Source organism: Mesoplodon bidens, assembly GCF_964165515.1.
Source record: "Mesoplodon bidens genome assembly, chromosome: X".
Taxonomy (NCBI): Eukaryota; Metazoa; Chordata; class Mammalia; order Artiodactyla; family Ziphiidae; genus Mesoplodon; species Mesoplodon bidens.
The window spans coordinates 41,885,301-41,890,696 of record NC_138163.1 but is presented as its reverse complement, the minus strand read 5'-3'; the positions used below and the strand labels follow the sequence as shown (position 1 = coordinate 41,890,696).

At 36.7% G+C, this 5,396-nt stretch overlaps 1 pseudogene across 1 annotated transcript; it reads left to right on the top strand.

Moving 5' to 3' along the window:
* The first annotated feature begins 3,705 nt into the window (after window positions 1-3,705).
* On the top strand, window positions 3,706-5,062 carry LOC308608797 (14-3-3 protein epsilon-like; annotated as a pseudogene). Its single transcript has 2 exons — window positions 3,706-4,167; window positions 4,825-5,062. The product of its transcript is annotated as a 14-3-3 protein epsilon-like (transcript).
* Window positions 5,063-5,396: the final 334 nt, after the last annotated feature.

Genomic DNA, 5,396 nt, shown 5'->3' with positions numbered 1-5,396 from the left:
TGTTTATAGTTTCCTTTGCTGTGCAAAAACTTTTAAGTTTCATTAGGTCCCATTTGTTTATTTTTTTAAGTTTATTGAGTATAGTTGATTTACAATGTCATATTGATTTCTACTGTATAGCTAAGTGATTCAGATATATATATATATATATATATATATATATATTATTCTTTTCCGTTATGGTTTATTGCAGTGTTTATTTTGTTTTTACTTCCATTACTCTAGGAGACAGATCCAAAAAGATATTGCTTTGATTTATGTCAAAGAGTGTTATGCCTATGTTTTCCTCTGGGAGTTTTATAGTATCTGGTCTTACATTTAGGTCTTTAATTCATTTTGAGTTTATTTTTGTATATGGTGTTAGAGAATGTTCTAATTTCCTTCTTTTACATGTAGTTGTCCAGTTTTCCCAGCACCACTAATTGAGGAGACTGTCTTTTCTCCACTGTATGTTTTTACCTCCTTTGTCATAGATTAATTGACCATAGGTGTATGGGTTTATTTCTGGGCTTTCTATCCTGTTTCATTGATCTATATTTCTGTTTTTGTGCCAGTACCATACTATTTTGATAACTGTAGCTTTGTAGTATAGTCTGAAGTCAGGGAGCCTGATTTCTCCAGCTCCATTTTTCTTTCTCAAGTATGCTTTGGCTATTTGGGGTGTTTGTGTTTTCATACAAATTAAAAAATGTTTTGTTCTAGTTCTGTGAAAAATGCCATTGGTAATTTGATAGGGATTGCACTGAATCTGTAGATTGCCTTAGGTAGTGTAGTCATTTTAACAATATTGAAAAAGAGGAAGTAAAACTGTGACTGTTTGCAAAGGACATAAAACTGTACAGAAATCTGTTACATTGCTATACACTAACAATGAAAGATCAGAAAGAGAAATTAAGGACACAATCCCATTTACCATCATATCAAAAAGGATAAAATACCTAGGAATAAACCTACCTAAGGAGGCAAAATACCTGTACTCTGAAAACTATAAGATACTGATGAAAGAAATTTTAAATCACACAAATAGATGGAAAGATATACCGTGTTCTTGGATTGGAAGAATCAATATTGATCATACAATATTTCTAATAGACATATATAGAACATATCAAACAAAAAAACTACTATATCAATTTAAAAATCAGTTTATTTGAAATATGGTCTCAAAGGAAATATTTAAATGTTCTAAAAGGAAATTATTTTTTTAAAAAAACACTTAAGCTGTGAGCTGGTAGAGAACAGGAAGAAAAAGTAAAAATAAAGTATTACTAAAATGAAAGCTAGATAAAAAGTAGCAAACAATAACAGATATAGCTGAAAACACAGTTAAGGACATGGAAGACTGGTGTAAGGAAAATGATAAAAATGAAATAAAAAAGAATGAAAGATTTTAAAGTTTCTATAGGACATGATAGCTAATTTGGACAGTTGAGTTTGAACATATGCATAATTTGTATACATGAAGTAATAATATAAACAAACTTTCTTAAAATAGAGGAATGCCCAAATGGCTCATTCAATGCCAATTTCTATCATATAGTACTAGGTGATGTGTCTGTAATGAGTACAGAAAGGATGCATGCGTTTCATGTATATGTGCATATCAATGGTGGTTACTTCTGCTTTTGGAATTTGGGAGTAGGAGGGAAAATCATTTTTATTGTTTGCCCCTTCAAACTGAAAACGTAACCATTTTGTGTGTTGTTTTCATAATATTACTATTAAACAATTCAAAAATGTTAACTGTACCCCTTTTCTCTTCACAAGGGAATGAGTAATTTATTTGGGGACAAAGTTACCATTAACTGTTCCAATGTGATTTGTCCTCATAGGGAAAAATTTCATATTAGGATACATTAAACTTTATTTCAACTTCTGGGTGTGGGCTTGGAGAAATTGAACAGCAGCTGTTGAGGGAAGGCATGAAGCCCTACCTGGATCTTCTTTTCTATCTTCCCTAAGGAACAAAAGCCTTAAGCCAAGAAAGGAAGGACACCAAACCCTGTGATCCTCATGCCACAGTTGAAGACCCATTGTGTCTCAGGAAATGGAATAGAAAAAACGAAAAAACAAAAAACCTACCCTTTGTAATAGAGTTAAGAAAACATCCTAGGCCCAAATTATAACCTGTTACTGGCAGAAAAGATAGGAACAATGGAAAGACTTATCTTCAAAATCTAGGGATAAAGCACCTACCTAAGACTGAGGATGGACTAAAATGTTCCCCTATCCCAAACTCAGTCTCCCCAGTGTTGAGTAACTAGTAACAGAAATCTTTTGTTAGTTCAGAGGCTGGAATAGGAGAGATGCTGTCTCTGAGGTACAAGTTCAAATGGAAACTATAAACCTGAGAGTGGAACAAACATTGGAAAATCCTCTAATCCTTAGTAGCCCCATCCTAAGCAGAAGGTAAGACTAGAGGAATTTGGAGATTGCCACACTGAAGGTACACTATGACAAAACTCAAACTCAACTCAATTAAAGGCCTTGAAAAAGAAATAGGTATGCTCACTTTAAGGCATAAGTACTGTTTGACACAAGATGCCTGGTCTTCAACAACATACCCCAAAAAGTAAGGAAAAACACACTATCAAAGACAAAGCAATCAGCAAAACAAGATGTAAATATGATGAAGATATTGGAACTAAAGATAAGAAATTTAAAATAGCTATGATTAACATATTAAATGCTCTAGTTCAAGAGTTAGCAAACTTTTTTTTTTCTGTAAAGGGCCATATAGTAAATATTTTGGGCCCTGCAGGTCATATGGTCTCTGTCACAACTTTTGGATTCTGCCATTGTAGCACAAACCAGCCATAGACAACACATAAACCAAAGAGCATGGCTGTGTCCTGATAAGATTTTATTTACGAGAACAGGTTGTTGGTTATAGTTTGCCAGTTCATACTATACTGGAAAAGACAGATGACATATATGAACAGATAGAGTATTTGGGAAGAGAGATAGAAATTATACAAAAGGATCAAATGAAATACTAAAAGTGAAAAACACGAGAGAGATTAAAAACGATCTTCAAGAGGCTTTTCAGTAGATTAGTCACAACTAAGATCTGGATGCAGATTTCATTAAGTATATTCACTGTGTGAAAATTCATTAAATTACATACATTTATGATTTGTGTAGTTTTATGTACATATATGTATATTGTGTATGTATATGTATATTTTACATGTATATGTATATATATGTAAACATATGTATATATACCATTTATAAAAATTCATCTGACATTATTTCTACATTTGGCATCTGGTGATGTTGAAAATGTAAGAATAGCTCAATCACTTTTTTTCCCTTGGTAAATGACTATAGTAGACACTTTGAGTCACCTACCCATTAGCCAATCCCCTTTTACTGCTTACTTGCTGTCAGAGTCCCATCTTTGATTATAGAGCATGGAAATGTAGAAAATCACTTCCCCCGTCTCCCTTATAGCTAGAGTGTAGTAATATGGCCTTGTTGAAGTGAAGAGATGTAAGGATAATTTTGCTGGAGTGTTCTAAGAAAGAGTTTCCTCACTAATACAAGAGATAATTGGGCTGCCTGGATACAGAGCAGGAGGCTGAGAGAGAGATCCTATCCACTTCCATCTGTTGCACAGGCCTCACTGTAGCTGCTACACTATGCATGATCAGGAGAATCTGGTATATACCAGGAAGCTGGCCAAGGAGGCTGAATGATAGGATGGAATTAGTGAAGAAAGTAGCAGGGATAGATGTGGAGCTGACAGTTGAAGAAAGAAATTTTCTATCTGTTGTATATAAAATTGTGATTGAAGCTAGAAGAGACTCCTGGAGAATAATCAGCAGCATTAAACAGAAAGAATAAACTAAGAAGGAGTAAACAAACTAAAAATGATCTAGGAATATTGGCAAATGGTCGAGATTGAGCTAAGGTTAATCTGTTGTTACAGTTTGGATATACCAGACAAACACCTCATTCCAGCAGCTAACACTGGCGAGTCCAAGGTTTTCTATTATAAAATGAAAAGGGACTATCACAGGTATCTGGCTGAATTTGCCACAGGAAGGAGGCTGCAAAGAACAGCCTAGTAGCTTTAAAGCTGCTAATGATATTGCAATGACAGAACTTCCACCAATGCATCCCGTTTACTTAGGTCTTGCTCTCAATTTTACTGTATTTTACTATGAAATTCTTTTTTTTTTTTTTTTTTTTTTTTTTTTTTCAGTATGTGGGCCTCTCACTGTTGTGGCCTCTCCCATTGCGGAGCACAGGCTCCGGACGCGCAGGCTCAGCGGCCATGGCTCACGGGCCCAGCCGCTCCGCAGCATGTGGGATCTTCCCAGACTGGGGCACGAACCCGTGTCCCCTGCATTGGCAGGCGGACTCTCAACCACTGCGCCACCAGGGAAGCCCAATCATTAGCTTTTTTTTTTTTTTTTTTTTTTTGCGGTACGCGGGCCTCTCACTGTTGTGACCTCTCCCGTTGCGGAGCACAGGCTCCGGATGCGCAGGCTTAGCGGCCATGGCTCACGGGCCCAGCCGCTCTGCAGCATATGGGATTCTCCCGGACTGGGGCACGAACCCGTATCCCCTGTATCGGCAGGCGGACTCTCAACCACTGCGCCACCAGGGAGGCCCATCTTTTATTTTTATACAAATTTTAAAGATTACTTTCCATTTACAATCATTACAAAATGTTGGCTCTATTCACCGTGTGGTATAATACATCCTTTGCCTATCTTACACTCAATAGTTTGTACCTCCCACTCCCCTAACCCCCTCCACTGGTAACCACTGGTTTGTTCTCTATATCTGTGACTATGCTTCTTTTTATCCTACTATGAAATTCTTAATTTCCCTGAGCATGCCTGCAGGTTGGCAAAATCAACTCTCGATGCAACTGCAGAGCTGGATATGCTGAGTGAAGAAAGCTATAAGGACTCTACACATCATGCAGGTGTTATGTGATAATCTGGCACTATTGAATTCAGACGTGCAGGGTGATGGTGAAGAGCAGAATAAAGAATTTTTGCAGGCTGTGGAAGATGAAAATCAGTGAGACCTAAAAGCCAACAAGAAAAACAATCCCTAGCCACCCTATTCCTTCCCATCCCACCACGTAGGAAATTCCTCATGGTCAGTGAGAACCACCAAATCTGACTTCTACATTTGGTTTCAGAATTTAGGTTCTGCCCTGTTTTGTTTTTTTTTTTAAACAGTTTTCAAATGTTCTTAAAGGCAAGGGTGAATTTCTGTGCATTTTACTGGTTCCAGTTTTTAGGTTCTTTAAGACACGAATAGGACTACATAGAGGCTTTTTCGGCACTACTGTATCATCTCCTGCCAGATGTGGCAAGATCACCATTAGAAATGGAAATTACATTCAAAAGCAATTAGACTTCTAGGTGATG